Source organism: Megalobrama amblycephala, linkage group LG10 (assembly GCF_018812025.1).
Source record: "Megalobrama amblycephala isolate DHTTF-2021 linkage group LG10, ASM1881202v1, whole genome shotgun sequence".
In the NCBI taxonomy this organism is placed as follows: Eukaryota; Metazoa; Chordata; class Actinopteri; order Cypriniformes; family Xenocyprididae; genus Megalobrama; species Megalobrama amblycephala.
The window spans coordinates 10,702,953-10,723,766 of record NC_063053.1 but is presented as its reverse complement, the minus strand read 5'-3'; the positions used below and the strand labels follow the sequence as shown (position 1 = coordinate 10,723,766).

Sequence of the window (20,814 nt, the reverse complement as noted above, 5' to 3'; positions counted from 1 at the left end):
ATTCTGTATGGAGGAATTGTCTCTGATCTCTTCTCGGGTGTTCTCCAAACTCATCAGGCGTTATAGAAGAAGACTCAGAGCTGTTCTCTTGGCAAAAGGAGGTTGCAAAAAGTATTGAATAAAAGGGTGCTAATAATTGTGGGCAACGTGTTTTGAAGAAAAACATTTATTTCTTAATGTTATTTTCCCCCCACTTTCAATTCTTTTCCTTCAATGAAAGGTTAGATTTTTTGCTAATTTTATAAATTAAAGATCAAAAGGATAAACAATGCAGATTTATTTTTAGAGTCATCTTTGATCATATTTATGAAGGGGGCTAATAATTCTGGCCGCAACTGTAAGTAACTTTGCAACTACATGTCAACTAACTCTCATTAATATGCAACTACAAGTCAACTAACTCAGAGTATTAGTAGACTGTAAGGTTAGAGTTAGGGTTAGTAGAATAAGCTCACATGTACACTCTAAAAAATAATGTGTTGGCTCAAAAAAAAAAAAAAAAAAAAAAAAAACGCATATTATGTTATGTTGAGTTATGACAACTTTAATGAAATTATCTGCAACCAACAAGCCACATTGAGTTAGAGGAACTTAATAATTTGTAGCATAAACACACATTTTTAAGTTGATTATTTGAAAAAATGAAGTCGCTCCAACTACTTGTAGATATGGAACCAATTAATCTTACCTATTTCAGTTCAAATCCACAGCTATCACACTAAATGTAACTTAAAAAAAATCAATTAGCACAGAAATTTGAGTTTAAATTACACACAATATAAGTTGATGTAATGATCAACATTAATATGTCAACAGAACTCAACAAAATAATGTCTGGAACTTAAAAGTTTTAATTAAAACAGTAAATTGGAAACCATGCATTTATTTAGGTTGTGATAACATGTCCCCTGAATTACTTTTTAGAGCGCAGTTGCAAAGTTACTGATAGTCAGTAGAATGTCTGAGAAAGAAAAGAAAAATGTTAAATGAGTGAACTCACTGAACTCATTGTTAAAATGTTTTTTTTTTTTTTTTTTTTTTTTTTTTTTTTTAGCAAAAGCAAATAAATCTTCAAAAAAGGATCACTAGTCAATACATAGTTAGACTCTCGTATAATTCGGATGTCAGTTCACCTTTTAGTGCTTAATCGTGTTCTATACACTCACAATTCAGTAAAATATGGGAGTGACAACCGCATTGTACAACCGCATTAATTCCTGAAAAAAACAGGTAGTGACAACCGCATTTACAGAAATTCCACGCAGTGTGTACAGAACCAAACTGAACAAAGTTGTTAATGACGTGCATCGGAGATGTGTCTCTCTTCTCTATGTGCGCTGAATCACAGGGAAAGCACAAGCCTTGACTCATTCGTGTTGCCAGATCTTGTTAGACAAATCAGCGTACAAGAACAAGCCCGTAATAAACCAAAATAAATTCAAATACTTTATGCTGAAAATAAGAACAAAATATTGCGACCCGTGTCTGCTCACTTTAATAACTCCATAAACCCGGCTTGCTTTATGAGCCGAGTGAGTCGTGTTCTGTACAATAATTTATGGGGATTCACTCCTGAATTTGTCACTCCTGAAACTTACAGTGTGTACATGGCCAGATCTGATTGGTAGAATAAATGTGCGTGTGGTTTGAGAGCCCAAAGTCAAAACTTCCCCAGCTCAGAATAGAGCCGTAATAATATTGGTTGGACTGTGTGGATGACACAGCGGTGTCTTCCTGATCTCTCCAATAACTCAGCTGTTATTGAGAGCAGGGCATGAACGTGGCCCCGCACCGCCACAGCAGATAAAAAACAGCACATACACACCCAGACTTTCATTACAGGTGACCCATTTCTAAGCGCCAGTGATATAACCTAAACACAAATCATAGCATGTTCCAACCATTAATCCAGTCTGATGTGAGGAATGTGCATGACGAGCAGATATCAGTCAGAAAAGGAGAGTGAAAGGATGAAATGTTATCATGAGGGAAGAATCCATTTGTAAGCAGGAACTGAACTTGCAACCTCACATACTTCTCTAGATGGAAAGAATGAGAAAAAAGTTCTGATGTTTACCAAACAGCATTGGACGACATTTTTATAAGCACACAACAGCATGACCAGTGTAGTCTGATTCACAGTGAAATGACTCCTTTGAGCCCGTTCTTTCTAAAGAATTTGTCAAAAAGACTCATGTGTATCCCATCTGAATCAGTTTAACGACTCAATCACTGCACTGCCCAGTCTGACTGGTAACCCAAAGGCTGCTGGTTCGATTCCAGCACTGGCAGGAAATGACTGAGGTGCCCTTGAGCAAGGCATCTAACCCCCAATCGCTCCCCGGGCGCCACAGCATAAAGGCTGCCCACTGCTGCGGTTGTGTATCACGGTTTGCAGTGTGTGTGTGTTTAGTACTCACTACTCTGCTCCTAATGTGTGTGCACTAACTTGGATGGGTTAAATGCAGAGGACAAACTCTGAGTATGGGTCACCATACTTGGCTTTCACGTGTCACTTTCACTTATAATTGTTGTTTTGGAGTCGCCTACAATAGGTTTATATGCATCCAAGATCAAAAAACACTTTAATATTCTGCTATATACATACATTGTATACATCAGTATACATTACAGCATCAATTAAAGGTGCCATCGAATTAAATTGAATTTATCTTGGCATAGTTGAATAACAAGAGTTCAGTATATGGAAAAGACATACAGTGAGTCTCAAACACCATTGTTTCCTCCTTCTTATATAAATCTCATTTGTTTAAAAGACCTCCGAAGAACAGGTGAATCTCAACATAACACCGACTGTTACGTAACAGTCAGGCTCATTAATATGTACGCCCCCAATATTTGCATATGCCAGCCCATGGTCAAGGCATTACACAAGCCAGTAAGCAAGCTAGGTAAGCAAGCAAGAATAGTGAAAAATGGCAGATGGAGCAATAATAACTGACATGATCCATGATAACATGATATTTTTAGTGATATTTGTAAATTGTTTTTTTAAATGTTTCGTTAGCATATTGCTAATGTACTGTTAAATGTGGTTAAAGTTACCATTGTTTATTACTATATTCACGGAGACAAGAGAGGCGTCGCTATTTTCATTTTTAAACACTTGCAGTCTGTATAATTCATAAACACAACTTCATTATTTATAAATATCTCCAACAGTGTAGCATTAGCCGTTAGCCATGAAGCACAGCCTTAACCCTTTCAAGCGTGAGTTTAAAATATTCTAACTGTCCCCCCAGAGTGAGTTTTTTTAAGGCGACCGTTATTTTAGAACGTTTGCCTTTAATGTTTCCATAGCGACGCGTCATGCGTGTCACGAGCGCTGAGCGCAGCCACAATAACACTGTATGACAGGTGGATCGCTATTATTTTGTTTTTCCTTGTTTATTTAAAATATTCACAAACTTGCTTTCCATGTTATCAACTATCTGATATTCCGATCCTCAAATATGTGTAAGGGAGTGTGTTTTGTCGTTTAAAAGCCTTTATAAATGATCTTTATCTTGATCTATAACGCGAGATGGGCGGCGCCATCTTAGTTTGCCCCACAGTTCGCAGAGTCCTGTCAGTCGGATTTACAGCAGGTGAATTCATCATTTTCTCCCGAAATATATGCAAGTAAGTGGCTGATGGTGAACTGGAAGAATAATAGAGTAAACTTTATAGTTACTTGGGCCCATTATGTGTGTCTGATATGAATAAATGTCGGCAAATTGTATATGAATGGATTGTTATTGCTCCTTCCACTGATGTCTGACATCAGTGTGTATTTTATAAACTCTAAATATATTGTTTTAATGGTGCTTATGCATATTTAAATGTCTGAAACCTTAAAAGAAACGTTATGTGGCTGAAAACACTGCATAGTTGTGATATATGACAAGAGCTGCGCGCGTCCGTCTCACAGTAAAAGCGCGAAAGTGCAGTTTGAATCTGGCAGTTATGTGACGTCGCTGAATGTTCGAAATCCCATATGTGGGACCGTACGCCCAGGGGCACTGAAATAAAAATCCCATATGTGGGACCGTACCGCTCAAAGGGTTAAACTCATTCAGAATCAAATGTAAACATCCAAATAAATACAATACTCACATGATCCAATGCATGCATGCAATATGCATGACGAACATTTGGTAATGATCCATTTGAGGGTTATATTAGCTGTGTGAACTTTGTAAATGCCCTGTATTGTCGAGAGCTCGGGGGGAGGCAGGGAGCGTGAGGATTTAAAGGGGCCACGCCGCTTAATCGGTGCATATTTAATGATGCTTCAAAATAGGCAGTTTAAAAAATTAATTAAAAAAAATCTATGGGGTGTTTTGAGCTGAAACTTCACAGACACATTCAGGGGACATCTTAGACTTATATTACATCTTGTAAAAAATGGTTCTAGGGCACCTTTAAGCTTTTTCAGGCCTCAGCTACAACTAGTGTTTGAGGATGGGTCAAACATTGTTCGCAGTTATTCACAATATTCGAAAAAGCTTAATAGGGGCTCTTTAAGACCAAGTATTCTTGTAGTACTTTTGCTTCCTTATAATTCAGATCGAATCCTCAGCCAATGACTTTCAAAACAATTAAGTGTTTGAAGTCCAGCAACTGTGACTTTGGAAGATGCAAGGTTGTTGTTTATTTCTACTTTTCTCACATCATCACTGAAGTGAGAGAGAGAGAGATGCACTTTCACGCCAGCCATAATTCACCATGGCCTAAAGCAGCTCTAGAGAGACGGTTCCTTGGCCGCAGCACATATTTTCACCCTGTCACCACGCCTCAGCATATGTGTCAACATAATGTCTGAAACAATGCACATGTTCTAGTCAGGGTGTTTAGTAGATTAGAGTCAAACAAACACACAACACTAGAGGTCACACCCTCATACAGCTCGCTAAACACAACACTTAAATGTGCAGAAAGCGATACGCGACCTACTTAAGGAATCACAAACAACTGAGCCAAGAACAAGTGATACAATAAAACACCTTCATCTAACAATGATAAAGGTGGAGTAACACAAGCTGCTCCGAAAGATAGCGGTTTCTCAAACATAAATGCAGCTCAGCTAAACATAAATGCAGCTCAGGCCGATACGTATAGTATAGTACTGTATCTATTAAGCCCAATTTATACTGTGTGAAAAATAAAAATTGTACAGATTTTGCAAAATTATACAAATAATGCAAATATAAACAATTGACTTTAGAGAAAAAGATAAATGTAAATATAGCTGCAAGCAGCAATGATGGGCCCAAGCCCAGTGGCACCTCCAACCAGGTGGCTTCAGGGCAACTGTGCATGACGGGCAATAGGCATTTAAAATGGGTAAATACAAAAGGACTATATCAAAGTCATTTGAAGGGAGGGAGTAGGGGGGGTTTGGACAGAGAGAGAGAGTCTATGTGTGTGTGTGTGTGTGTGTGTGTGTGTGTGTGTGTGTGTGTGTGTGTGTGTGTGTGTGTGAAAAATCCACATTCAAACCATATCTAACTTCTTGTTGGTCGGAGCTAATGACTGTAAATTCGAAAGTTGCCCAGCTTAATGAGAACAATATGCGTACCGAGTTTGGTGACTGTAGTTTAAACTAACCCCCCACTTTTTTTTTTTTTCAAAAGATGGTGCTATAGAGGCCCTCCTCCTTGCCTGTTTCTACGGTTTTGCCCATGTCTACTGGTTGACATCTCTGATGTTTGTATTGAGTTTCATGCAATTTGAAGCATGCTAAGCGTCTCAAAAGCATCCAAAACATATATTAAAGTTTGATGCATTGTTGCAGTGTTGATGCGTTGATGCAGTGTTTGAGATATCACGATTCTTTTCACAGGTCTATATCTGCTGTGTATTGACATTACACTGATGAAGTTTGAAACAAATCGGGTAAAAAAAAGAGGGTGATCTCAAAGCATTTCGAAAGTGACACACTTCCTGCTGCCAGTTGGTGGCGCTATAACTTTGACTCACAATAGTCCCATCCATGTGATCAGCATCCTATAATGAATACACAGGTGAAGTTTCATAAAAAGCAGTCAATGTGTGTAGACATATTTCCTGTTTCCCTTTTCTCGCCATAAATTTGTTGCCTCGCCATGACCAAACCGTTCAAGATATCAAAAATCTGCTGGTAATTTTTCATCATCAGTGTCTTGACTTCATGCTGACCGAGTTTGGTGGTGATCGGATTAATCGCCTAGGAGGAGTATATCAAATTCCAGAGCATGCGTTTTCCAAACAACCCATAATAGCCAACTTCCTGTTCAGGTGACGTATAACTTAGAGCATGAAAGTTGTTTGGCCTGATGAGGTCTATATGTGTACCGAGTTTCATACAAATACGTGCAAGCATGTTTGATATATGGACCAAGGTTTTAGACACCGTTCAAGGGGGCGCTGTCAAGCCCCCCTGCCACGCCCAGGTACCAGCTTCTGCCCGGCCCTGATGGCCGACGATTTCGATGTGTGTGCAAAGTTTCAAGAGTTTTTGAGCATGTTAAGCATGCCAAAAATGCCAGAATAGTCAAAAAAAATTATCCTAAAGAAAACAACAGGGCCTTCGCCTTCGGCTTGGGCCCTAAAAATGTAAATTTAATGAATATCTAGGTTTTGGAAAAAAGTCACAGAGAGCTATTGACCTTTTGACGGGTTTCTGTTTATGTGCGTGGATGGATGTTGTGTGAAAGATGGAACGGAGGATGGTTAGATGAAGCTATCATAAAACCAGAGCGCTTTCGTTCTATGTAACACTGCATGACCTGACATCACCACATGAGCTGATGGAGGGATGGCACAATATGTCAAAACACAATAACTTAAGTGCATGAAGTCATTCAAACACTCTCTTCTTAATGACTTAAGAAGTTTTTGTCTTTTGAGCCTTTGCTGTCATGCAAATTCAACACAACTGGCAAATATTGGCACATATGCCCATGCAGGAAGTAAATTGAATAACAATTTGCCTTTCAAAAATCTAGATATGCATGTGAGTATATGGCTACACTACAGGTCTGCAGAAAAAAAAAAAAAAAAAATCAGCATGTTCAATTCAAGATAAGACTGACCCAAGGTCATTTATATCCCCTTTCCACCAGCATGAACCGGGTACTAGTTCAGAGCTAGTGCTAGTGCCAGTTTGGAGTTGGTTCAACCGATGAGCCTTCTAAGAACCGGTTTGCCTTTCCACGGGCTAGAGAGCCAGCACAGAGCCAGGATTTACGTCACAAATACGTCTCATATTTCACAGCAAAGCTAGCGCTGCAGCGCCAAACACAAACACACCAGGCTTGTTCGAGATGCATTGGCTTCCCCCAGAGCGATCGGCTTATGACATTAAAGCACCGCGAGAACGATCCAAAAGCACAAGGAGTCGTATGCTTTACAAACACACCCATGGACCTGCGGCACTCCGATGTCACCCGCCGAATTGGTCCGCGCTGCCCCGATGCATCTCGAACAAGCCTTCCATTAACAATCACGAATGTTTCACTACTGTTGATGCTCATGGCTTTGCGAACCTGTATTCATTTGTATATAGACGGAAATTACAATCAAGCTGCTATTAGCTCGATTAGCTGCAAGCGGTTCTTACTTCTAGCCCAGCAATGTTTTGGTGCTACTTAAGAACCACGTTTCCTGGTTCGGAGCTGGTGCTTTGTGTGTCGAAAGACAGACAAACTGATTTGAAACTAGGCTCTGGCTCCGAACCAGCACTCAAACTGCCTTGGTGGAAAAGGGGTATTAGTGGCTCTGTTCCAGAAACTAGTGTGCTGCCTTGCTTTTTACTGCCTAGTTGCTTTTTAAGGCAGCATCCAAACCACTGCTTCTATACATTCTTAATGTAGACCAGCTATGTGGTTTCTGACTGTACTTTCTGTCAGTGGGCCTCTATACATTCTTATCATTATAAACTTTTATGATTATGACTCTTAATTTATGTCTTTCATTGCTGATATTATTTCATTTGTCTGTCTGTCTCATTTTTATTTTTATGGTATTTTGATTGATGTCTTTTATGGTGTGTTATAAAGCATGTTGGTCAGCTGCTGCTGTATAAATGGTGCTATATAAATAAACTTTGACTTTGACTCAAATGTGATCTCACATGTAATCTATCTGCAAAGCTAGGCAGTAAATCTGGGTTTTATATACGAAAAGTGTTCCTCATGCAATGAACAAGACAGTTGATTCCAATTTGGTTTTTCCATGTTACTTTTTCAATATTTAAAGCTGCAGTCAGTAAGTTTTGCCTCTTTGTCACCATCTCTGTTTGAAACCTACAATTGCAGTTATTTGCAGAATTATCATCTTTACACTGGCTGGTTATGTACTTGCTCAAAAAATTGATTTTGGATCATTTTTAACCAAAAAAAGTTACAGACAACAGATTTAAAATGTAAAAAAGAAAAAAAAGCATACATAAACACTGTAGAAAATACAACGATGAAAACTAGCTGCTTGTCAAAATTATACCAAAAATACTGGAGGAAATATCTTACCATATTTGGGAGGGGGCCTTTGAAAATTGTGTCAAAAAGCTTGAAAACCTGTGATGCCTTGAAATACTGCCTATGTGACAGCTCACTAATTTTGAAGCAGTGCCTGTGAGATGATTTACCTTGAAACCACAAACTTATTTTCTGGCCAGATGTGCCTTGATTTTGTCTATATGTCCATCTGTATGTGAGTTGAGCAGAGAGGGATGAAGGAAATTAGATTTTCAGTCTTGGGATGAGGACGTGTCTGAGTATAGTGCTGCTTCTGAGTGTCTGACTCTTTGGGTCATGATCGCCTGGAGAAAGAGAAGAGAGGAAGAGGTGCATGTGTCGTTAATTAGTCAGCAGGGCAAGCTGATAATAAAAGGTTTTCGGGAGTGCAGTTCTGGGACAGGATGACCTGGGGACAGTGGAAATTAACCCTCATATAATCAACCTGCAAAAATACCTTGTGAGTATAGAATCAGTGAAGAAGGATTTACAGCATCAGCAAAAACTTTCAATGGAATTAGGAGCTATAATCTCTAATCTAAGATAATAATGTTGCTTGTGAATATGCATGAGCTGACATATGCACTGTTCCAAGACATAGCTGACCAATGTAGACAGCATTTTAATGCATCGTAAACACTCACCTGACACAATGCCTGCCCCAAAAAGTAGACAGAACTAATATGCTGCCTCATAAGAAACCTCTTTATGGTCAGCTTCTAAGGAAGCACTGCATGCAGCCTCCGTGGTGAAGGCAATCCCAGAATGCATCGCGCTGACCTCAGTGAAAACATACATCTAAGATGGCAGACAAGTGAAACATACTGTATGTTGATTATAATATGCTTATTTTTTCCATACAGTACTAGGTAACTATTTTTGCATTTTCATGAATTGGTGGCTAATTTGTATGATGGTTAGATTGAGGTGTACTTACTTTCCCCCTAAAAATCATGTATTTTTTTTTTTACAAATCAAATCATACAAATTCATACAAAAACACCATATTGTCAAACAGTTATGTTTTCTCATGAGGTTGGATTGTTCTCATAATGAACTGCAAAAAAGAGAAAGAATGAATCAAGAAATGTTTTCTTACATATGCTAGCATTATCTAAATCTAATGATCTAAAAATGGCTGGTCATCTTTATCGATTACCTTAAACATATAGAATAACATTTTACTAACAATTAACAAGAAACAAGAAAAAAAGAGAAGTTCAATAAATTGAAAAGACATAAGGTGTGTCTTTTTTGGTCCTCATGAGGAAAACAGCTTAGTGATGTTTTTTGAAAACGTAAAAATGTAGAAAGTTTTCTGTGATGGGTAGGTTTAGGGCTAGGGGATAGAATATACAGTTTGTGCAGTATAAAAATCATTACTGTATTTCTATGGAATGTATCCATAAAACATGAACACGTGTTCATTACCTCAAGGTTTAGTTGGTTATCTGATTTTTAGTGTCTTGCGAGTGTGTGAGCGTCTTTGTCTGTGTTTGTGTGGTTATGTGTCACATGCATTATATGTGGGAATACATTAGCAAACATATTTACAGAAAAGCTTTTATCGTTGTCTGACACCTAAGGAAATCCCACGGTCATTGCGATTCAAAAGCACTGAAAATGTGCCAAGACACTGAACAGATAGGGGAATTTACAATCAAGGCAAGTGGATAAAGGTGTCGGCTTAGCTTCCTCCTGACCCACACACACATTCCCTCCCACTGAAGACAAGCTCAACACAGAGACACACTGCAGATGTAATTAATTTTACATAATAAGAGATTATTATCTCAATATCACATGAGTTGGTTGTGGAACATGTCGCCTGGCAGCCTTACACAGTGTTCTCAGTGGTTTAAATCAACCTGCTTTATAAACAAAGGAACACCTTATCTTGCCAATAAAATTTACTCACTTGCTTATTTTATGGCTATTAATGACATATATTTCTCAGTTTTTTATTATGTATATCAGGGGTCATCAACTATATTTGTCCAAGGGCCAGAATTTTTCACTGCAGACACTGTAAGGGCCAGATACTCGTAATATAAAATAAAATTCGAATTGTATCCTAATATGTTATTATTTGATATACTAATTCTAATTCCAAATTTATGTTATTTTTTACATATTACCTGTACTGCAGCAAGCCACCAGGGGGCGATAGCGATATTTTAGGCTTCATATTCGTGAGGCTGTCAAGCTGTCCATCACTGTCACGCAATTGTGCGCAAATCCCAAGCAAGGAAAATTTCGACATTTGTGAAAAAATGAGCACGTGAAACAATAAAAGATGTTCAATGAGAGAACGCCTTTATAGTCATTCTTGAATGAAGGCAGGCTATGGCACAAGCTACTTTTCAGAAGGCTTTTTTTTCGTTAGATTTAAAAATAAAAAACGGTTCTCATTCCCCCTTGAATAAGGCCGGCGACACACTGGCTGCGTGAGCGTCTCAGCTGCGTGGGGTGTCCGTTTTTATTTCGGCTCCCATATTTAACAGGTTGGAGTTTGCACACTGAGACACGCGTCTCAGGCGCGATTAAGCCACGCAGAAAACGCGTACATGTTAGAAATAGAACCGACGCGTGTTCCAGCCCTATGGTTCCAGCAACGGGAGTGTTCTCTGGCTAGAGCGCAGAACAGCGGAGTTTGTATGGACCGAAGTGCATGGACCCTGCCCGCGTGAGGTGCGCCGCTTCCCGCTCGCGCTGCTCTGACTGTAGTTTACTAAAAGTTTATTAATTCTGAATGTGTCGCGTCTCGTGTGTCCATCTATATTGCACCAAATGCGACACTGCACTCCCTTGTGAAGTCGATTGGATGAACGGTTCTCGAAATAATAAAAATGCAAACGGACATACAGACACAGATTCCTGCCTTTATTAGAGAGAAAAATATGTTCAGCCCCTCTCTCCGAAGCTTTGAATAGACGATGTTCATCAAAAAATGGTATTCGGACCAGCCCTAAACTTTTTCCTCTTACAAGGTTATTCCTGATTTCAGTATTATTCTGGGGGCCGGATGGAAATCTCTGGCGGGCCGGATTTGGCCCGCGGGCCGCCAGTTGACGTTGCATGATGTATATGTTTAATACATTTTAGTTTTGCCATCTTTCCTTGAATTGTATTAGTGATCATAAAGAAAATACATCTTTTGTATTTGTTCAGAGGGGGTGTACTCATTTATGCTGTGCACTGTATAGTTGAGAAATGATCATATTTCAGCCCAAAATCAATAGTAAACAAAAAAGAAATTGTATTTTGCATACATAAACTTACTTTTATATAAACAAATATTACATAATTATAAATAAATAAAGAATTTAGTTTAAATCTTGCAATCTTTCTTTTTATATATATATATATATATATATATATATATATATATATACACAGGCACAGAAAGAGGGAACTCGGCCACTGGCGACTTGTGCAGAGAACAATGGAAGATCGAGCTGACACGATCATGATAGTGCACAGATTTGTCCAAACTTACTCAACATTTATGACACATTCCTGAAGGTATGACAACATGATCAATGTTAAATACAAAAGAATCAAAGAGACAGAGGCTCAAGTCTTTAACTGAATCATAAAGAGTCTGTGGGAAAGCTTACATGATTGCTACACGAGTTTCCCACATGTCAGCGTATTAAAAGCAGCACTGCACTTTAAAAGACACAAACTATACCTTTATTTTGATATCAAAGTGTAATAAATTAATATTTCGACATTTTTCAGATAAATTACATCAGATAAAGTTATCTGTAAAGTTGTATCAAACGGAGTGAGTTCACTCAGCGGGTCCAGAACAGACCGCATGACATCATTTACTTTCTCAAACACTTCAAAGAGCAAACATTCCCTTTTATTATATTTCTAAAAATGTGAAGGTCCAGCAGAGAGCTTCCTTTGCTTAAATGTAATAAACCGCCCTGATGAATAAGCAGTGCACCTTAAAGTGCCTTTGCGAGACTGCAGAGATGATGAGAAGTGATGTCAGAACGAAGAGCACTTATATAATATGAATAATCTCCACGGTGTTCTGTAGGTGAGCATGTTCCCATTGCTTGACGCAAACGAAGACAGAAGCAGGTGAGTTCGTGCAGCAAAGACGCGGCTTCGGGCTGGGGAGGCGCTTCCTGCTCGTGCTGCCAGCAGCTCTCAAACCTCCCCTTAGCTTATTAATAAAGACACTTGGCAACCAGCATCCGAGCCAGAGCATCTGCCCATTCTGAACGCGGGGACTTAACGTCAGAATATATCACTCTTATATGCTAAATGACCTTGGGCTGCCCACATACGTACAGCTGTATCTAATGCACGATCTCCGAGGAATCTTAGAGAGGGAAAACAAACTGCAAATCAATTCTGAATTTCGCCACAAGGTTTCCTGGTCACCATTATAAACCAATGTCACCTTCAGAAGGAATACAGATAGTTATTGCTGTGCTATCCATACTCACAGAGCCTTTGCTTGCGTTGCAGGTTACATAATTGTTTTCCTGATGGGACCAAACGCAGGCCCAGGTTATAACCAGACACACAAATAAATGGGCTATATTGCCTATTGAGAAGCATGGGACTGTAATGGGCATCAGTTTGTGGCCATTGATCCCTTTCCACTATCCAGCATCGACCCTCCGCCGCAGTATCCTGCGAGGATATTGGGTCTCTTTCTTCCCTTTGCAGAGCTAAGGTTACAGCGACTAGATTCTCATTCCAGGAGGAACCTAAGCCTGTTTATCCGTTTGTTTGTTTTGGTGGAAATCTCTTGTCTGTTCATGAGGGTAAAGGGCGCCTCTTCTCTAAAACATTCCCAGACCCCAGCTTTACAGCTCTCTTGGCTGAGTTTCAGCGGGAGATTCAGAGAAAGCTTTGCTTGGATGTCTGCGAGTGTAAGAATATAAAGCTCCAGAAATATAGGAGGATTTGCAGCCTGTTTTTCTTGTAGGACCTTTCTATACATGCAGTACTGTGGATGCCTGGTTTACACAAAGCATGCTTTCCAGTTCAAAAAAAAAAAAAAAATGGAAAAAAATGTGTTGCTTCCCATTAAGAAATGTTCTATAAATTTTGTGTTCAGATAAAATTTTAACAAACCTGTCTGCAGTTTTGTTATTCAGAGGCAACATTTCATTTGGAAAATACAAGAAAATAAAAAAGAGGGACATTTAATTTCAATGGCACCTTTAGTTAATTTAAAATATATAATTATTATTATAAAATGCTGGATTAAAAACAACCCAAGTTGTTAAATATGGACAAACCCAGCGGTTGGGTTAAACGTTTGACCAACCTGCTGGGCAGTTTTATTTAACTCAACTATTGTTTAAAAATTACTATATGGCTGGAAATTATAAATCAGACACATAAGTAAAAGAGGCAACAGTAATAACCAAAAGGTGAACATTTATTAATAAGAAAATTAATAAATGTTTATTATTTAATTATTATTTATTAAACTTACTAATAAATGTTCATTTATTAAACATATTAATAAATGTGAATTTCCAACCTATATTTTGGGTTCATTTTAAGGAAGCAATATAGTAATTTTTAAACAATAGTTGAGTTAAATAAAACAACCCAGCAAGTTGGGTCAAACATTTAACCCAACTGCTGGGTTCGTCCATTTAAAAATAAATAAATAAATAAATAAATAAATAAATAAATAAATAAATAAATAAATAAATAAATAAATATTGTTTGAAAATTCTCTCTCAACAGTCTTGAAAATTCCATTTTTTTTTTTTTTTTTAAAAAGAACTAAGAAATAAAAAAGGACATTATGCAAAACATATTATTAGTTAATTTAAAATCAATTATGCTGAGTTAAATTTATTCAGTTTCTTGTCAAAAGACTGTTAGTATTATTGGTTTATTCATCAGTCATGATTTGTAATGCATATTGTTACAATAATGAAAAATGTTTAGAATTTAGGGGTGCCAGAATGGCACTGTTTGGTACATTGTAATGTCTGAAGAAAATTGATGAGCAATAAATAATATTTTGCCTAAGATCTGTTGTTGCTTTTTGTCTTAAATTATATTTTTTTTAGTTCAGCTTACTTGAAAATTTTAAGGTAATCGGTTTCCTAAGATTTTCCTAGTAATGTGAACACTAGTAATAAGTTAACCCAACTAATGATTTTGAGTTAACAGAACTTGACCAACAAGTTCTCTTTACTTAACTGAATTAAGTTATGACAACTAAAAATTAATACACTACTTGGAAATTTTAAGGCAATCGGTTTCCTCACTTTTTCTAAGTCAACTTATTACATTTTACAGTGAACATGACTCATGACTTAGTGCTAGATACTGATAATACTGAAAACATTTTTAGCGTTTCACAGTTCGTCATGCTGTAATTCTGCATGCAGACCACATTGTGACTGCAACATTGTAGACTTCCTCTGCACTGCAGCTTTCACAAATAAACACAGAGGTGATGGTTAATGTTATGAAGCTAAATTAAAATCTGCCTTGAACAGCAGAGCTTCAATTACAGAGTCTGTGTGATTGACAGGGTGATCGTCCTCCCCGTTCTCAATGAGGGGACCCTGTGGGAGCCGGGACTTATATGAAGATGAGACTCTCGCCTGATAGGCTGTCTCTTCATCAGACGAGGCTAGACAGAGAGAAGTGTGTCTCATTTAAATGAGTATGCTGTGCATATAGTTGAGAACACAATTGAGACTAGCTCAGATATGTCCTTCACAGGTGCTGAATTAGATGCGTAATTTTATTATATATACACTCAAGATTAAAGATGTTAGATGTTCTGTTCACCGTTTACTTCCATTCAAACGTTTTTTTTTTTTTTTTAAATAACTTCAAGGCCACATTAAGTTGATCAAAATTTACAGTAAAGACATTGATATGAGATGTCTTTATTTATTTAATCTATAAATGTCTCGTTTTGATATTGCGGGATCTGTGGCAGCACACGGGAAAACACATTTGCATATGACTGCCTCCAGAGCAAGACATCAACGAATAATTTAGAAGAAATTGTTGAATAAAGTCGTTATTTTTGTTTTGTTTTTGCGCACAAAAAGTATTCTCGTTGCTTCATAACATTAAGGTTGAACCACTATAGTCACGTTGACTGTTTTAACAATGTCATTACTACCTTTCTGGGCCTTGAATGTGGTGATTTCATTTCAAATTGTTTCAGACAGGCAAATGTTGCACAGCCACCATAGCAACAACACAAATCACCATTGCAGCAACGTTAATGTTGTTTACATTATAAAGGAAGAAGAGGCAAAAAGATGGATATTACCAAACTTAAGATAGTTTGTGATTGTATGGAACTAATCACAAAGGCATAAAAAAGACAAATCCATGGGAAAAAAAAAAAAAAAATCCTGCTTAAACCTAAGCTGGCTTGCTGGTCTTAACTCTTTTACACTTGTCTCAGACTGGCCAAGCAGGTATGGCTGGGCAGCCAGCTGGTTTTCCAGCTGAAAAGTGTCCTTTACCCCTCTAAAACAAGACTAGGAAATCAGCTTAAGTAGGTTTAAGCAGCTTTTTTTTCCCCCAGTAGGAATATCCTCCCCCTCCCTTAGCTGGTATAAAGAAATATTTACACTATTTATAAGGAATAATTTAATATTTACAGAGTATTTTGTTCTTAACAAAGCTGCTCGAGCAACAATAATTCCAAATGTAATACAAAGTCAATCCATCAAGAAGCGTTCCGGAGACTGATTGTGAAAGAATCCTCAATCAACTCATTTTCTTAAAGGAAAAGTCCAAAATGTATATTTTAAATCATTTATTAACCTTCATGTTGTTCTAAATCAGAATTAGATTCTTTCTTCCATGAAATTAAGGAGATGTTGGGCAGATTGTCTTAGCTTGTTTTCCAAGGGAAGTAAAATGTTGATTTTTGCTGCCAAACTTCAAAACGTAGAAACAAAGTAGCGCATACAGTACAACATACATTAAAAGTTTTTTTTAAGTCATCTGATAGCTTTGTGTAAGCAACCGAGCAAAACTCAAGCCATTATTAATTGATAGACTTTCTCTGTTACTTTAAAGGTGCTATTGAATTGAAAATTTAATTTACCTCGGCATAGTTGAATAACAAGAGTTCAGTACATGGAAATTACATACAGTGAGTCTCAAACTCCATTGTTTCCTCCTTCTTATATAAATCTCATTTGTTTAAAAGACCTCCGAAGAACAGGCAAATCTCAACATAACACCGACTGTTCCCATTCAGTCGGTCACGTTCGACGTACGTCGGACAGACCGACGAATAGGAATCTCGCTAGAGAGGCCAATCTACTTCGAGTGTAACTAAAACGAGCCAATGCACATTGGCATGCAATCATATGCATCAGCTGCTCGCCTCGCAGCGCGGGTATATAATGAGCAGCAGGTGCGTTGCATCTTCAGCTTTTCGCTTCGGAGCCGAACGGTGTTTGTTCCTGTTCTCTGCAAGTGAGTGTCTGCTGGAAGACGAGTCAAGCTTTTTGGTTGAACTTCTCTTTTTTTCCGAGTGCAGGCGAACAGCACAGCAGCGGGGTTGAAGTCCTCTCTTTTTCTATTTTTGTTTCGTTTGCCGTTTTTGAGCAAATAGCTGTTTTGACAGCGTCGGAAGGCTGTTCTCACGGCCGGTACGGTGCGCTTTTGAGCGCTGAAAAGCCGTTTTTACGGCTGGTAAGAGTGAGCGCCTTCAAAGAGAGAGAGAGAGCACACGACAGGCTGCACACAATCCCTGTCTGTGTTGCGGCGGCCGTTCCCCTGCGTGCTTCAGCACTTTTAAAAGAGTAAAGTCCCTGAAAGAGCTTACACAAGTAGATTCGCGTCTCTTTAAAGATGACATCCTACTTGTGTTTCGGGATGCGGTCGTTCCTGTCCTCACTGACGGCCACGATCACTGTTTCACATGTCTGGGCGCGTGTTGAAATGATGTTCGTGGGTGTTTCATGTTTTCATATGAGAACATGACCACGTCGACACGCCGGTCGTGACTCTTCTTTCTCCGGGAAGCTTGAGTCCCCTCTGTTGTTGGCCAGCTGCCACTTGTGTGTAAAAGCACAGCCGCGGGTCTGCCCGACACTCTGGGAAGACCGTGGAGATCAGCGAGAGCAAACCTCTCGCTCCTCTGCGTGTCGTGTGCCGTCGAGCTGCCAGGCTGCAGCGCGGGTTGTCACGGCAACCCAGCGCTCGCTCAGCGCTCTAGATGCGCGGTTCCCTTGCATAATCTCCATTGTAGCGCCCTCTCTGGTGCACCAGAAGAGGTCTACTTTGCTGATATGGCTTGGGTGACATGAGGTTGAGGGGTTCCTTCGGGGAACCAACCCCCTAGGGCCCCTCCCTCTCTAGCGCATTGCAAGCTGTGCAGTTTCTAGATTGGATTGCTGGTCCTTCTCATAGGGGAACCTAGCTTCATTCAGAGCTCCAGCTGAGGGACAGACGTCGATTGCAGCATCGGAGAGAGTGCTGTTATGCTCTGGAAATGAGGGTGACGCTGCCCACTGTAATGGTGTGTGCTTATGCTGACTCAGATTCGGAGTTTACAGCCATGCTTTCCTGGGTCTTCCAGATGTGCATGGAAAACTTGGCAGTATGGGGGTATGTTGGTGCCATAAATATGGAATGCCAAAAGTGCCAAAATCTGCATAAGTTTTTCCTCTCTCACTACCCTCTTGGTTGGGGTGGCTGTACACAGACCACACCCACCCTGCATGTGAGGCCAAGGCACTCTTTTTGCATGAGGGTAGTTCTGTGCTGGGGTTGAGCTGCGCTTGTTGACTAACCGTGATCAAAGTCACGGCGCAGGCCCTCAGCCAGACGATGTCCACCTCAGTGGTCCAGAAGTGCCCCCTGGCTTACCTTGTGAGGTGCGAGAGGTTGTCAAGCTAAATGCTTTCTCAATGCTCCCATCTTACAAGGTGGCCTTTTCGGTGACACTGTCGAGGACTGAGCCCAGCGGTTCTCCTCAGTTAGTAGCGGATCGGGGAGCCATTGAGTTCCTCTTGGGCCGCCCCTCGGTCTGCTCGTCGCCAAGGGTGTCATCCCCTGCAAGAAACTCTGGCCCAGCAGGCTCTGCTGTGTCCATTGCGGGGAGATGACGCCTCCCGTCTCTGCAGCTGTTTAAGTGGTTGGTGAGAATCACCCCTGAGACGGGCGACCCAGAGATGGGTGGGGCTGCTCTTCCACCCCTGGAGGAGGGCCGGGTGGTAAATCCTTTTATTGGGTTTGTTTCTGTTCCGCCACTGACCCAAGAGGCAGCGGTACCCAAAATTAAAAGAGCAGTTCCTCCATTTCCAGGTCTGAAGAGGGTTTGGAGAGCAGTGGGAGGAGAAAAACCTCACCACTCTCATCCCCCTCTTCTGTCGCCAGCGGACAGCAGCGAGCAGCGGGCAGCCTCGACTGCTCCCTCTGTCCATCCGTGGAACCAGGTAAGTGTTGCCTAGCACACTGTGACGCCGCTTCGGGCCGCCTCACAAAGAGAGCCCCCCGAGCCGCGTCCCTGTGTTCCACCTCGCTGCCCCGCTGCGGGTACGCCGGTGGTCCCTTTGGTCCCGCTTGTACGGTCTCTGCGAGCCTGGTTAGCGCTCCCCAGTCCGTCTCGCTGGCTCATTCGGACCATCAGGCTCGGCTATGCGATTCAGTTCGCCCGGCATCCCCCCAAGTTCAGGGACGTCCTCTTCACTACAGTGAAAGATGTCGTTGCCCCTGTCTTGCGTGCGGAGATAGAGCCAGCCCCTCCGGCCGATATGAGGTCAGGGTTCTACAGTCCCTACTTCATTGTACCCAAAAAGAGCGGTGGGTTACGACCGATCTTGGACCTGCGAGTTTTGAATCGGAGCCTGTACAAGCTACCGTTCAAAATGCTGACGCAGAAGCGCATTTTTGAGTGCATCCGTCCCCGAGATTGGTTTGCAGCGATCGACCTGAAGGACGCGTACTTCCATGTCTCATTTCTTCCGCGACACAGGCCATTCCTGCGCTTTGCGTTCGAAGGTCGAGCATATCAGTACAGAGTCCTACCCTTCGGGTTGGCCCTGTCTCCCCACGTCTTTACGAAAGTCGTAGGGGGAGCCCTTGTTCCCATGAGAGAACAGGGTGTTCGCATTCTCAACTACCTCGATGACTGGCTCATTCTAGCACAGTCCCGGGGTTAGTTGTGCGAACACAAGGATTTGGTCCTCAGCCAAATGGGTCTTCAGGTCAACTGGGAAAAGAGCAAACTCTCCCCTGTGCAGAGGATCTCTTTTCTCGGTATGGAGCTGGATTCGGTCGAACAGATAGCACGCCTCACAGAGGAACGTGCTCAGTCGGTGTTGAACTGCCTGAATACGTTCAATGGCAGGACAGCGGTCCCACTGAAATTCTTTCAGAGGCTCCTGGGGCATATGGCGGCCGTGGCGGCAGTAACCCCGCTTGGTCTGCTTCATATGAGACTGCTTCAACACTGGCTTCACGGCCGAGTCCCGAGATGGGCGTGGCAACGCGGCACGTTCCGGGTGCTAATCACTCAGGAGTGCCGCCAAGCCTTCAGTCCGTGGTCGGACCCTTTGTTTCTCCGGGCAGGAGTGCCCCTAGAACATGCAACGTCAACTGGCGGCCCGCGGGCCAAATCCGGCCCGCCAGAGATTTCCATCCGGCCCCCAGAATAATACTGAAATCAGGAATAACCTTGTAAGAGGAAAAAGTTTAGGGCTGGTCCGAATACCATTTTTTGATGAACATCGTCTATTCAAAGCTTCGGAGAGAGGGGCTGAACATATTTTTCTCTCTAATAAAGGCAGGAATCTGTGTCTGTATGTCCGTTTGCATTTTTATTATTTTGAGAACCGTTCATCCAATCGACTTCACAAGGGAGTGCAGTGTCGCATTTGGTGCAATATAGATGGACACACGAGACGCGACACATTCAGAATTAATAAACTTTTAGTAAACTACAGTCAGAGCAGCGCGAGCGGGAAGCGGCGCACCTCACGCGGGCAGGGTCCATGCACTTCGGTCCATACAAACTCCGCTGTTCTGCGCTCTAGCCAGAGAACACTCCCGTTGCTGGAACCATAGGGCTGGAACACGCGTCGGTTCTATTTCTAACATGTACGCGTTTTCTGCGTGGCTTAATCGCGCCTGAGACGCGTGTCTCAGTGTGCAAACTCCAACCTGTTAAATATGGGAGCCGAAATAAAAACGGACACCCCACGCAGCTGAGACGCTCACGCAGCCAGTGTGTCGCCGGCCTTATTCAAGGGGGAATGAGAACCGTTTTTTATTTTTAAATCTAACGAAAAAAAAGCCTTCTGAAAAGTAGCTTGTGCCATAGCCT

At 40.9% G+C, this 20,814-nt stretch overlaps 1 long non-coding RNA gene across 1 annotated transcript in view; it reads right to left on the bottom strand.

Moving 5' to 3' along the window:
* LOC125276726 overlaps positions 1–20,814 on the bottom strand; it is a 76,172-nt gene that overhangs the window by 21,383 nt on the left and 33,975 nt on the right. The window contains exon 3 of the long non-coding RNA XR_007186725.1: positions 8,630–8,803. This is a non-coding gene — a long non-coding RNA (uncharacterized LOC125276726). The remainder of the gene's footprint in view (positions 1–8,629; positions 8,804–20,814) is intronic.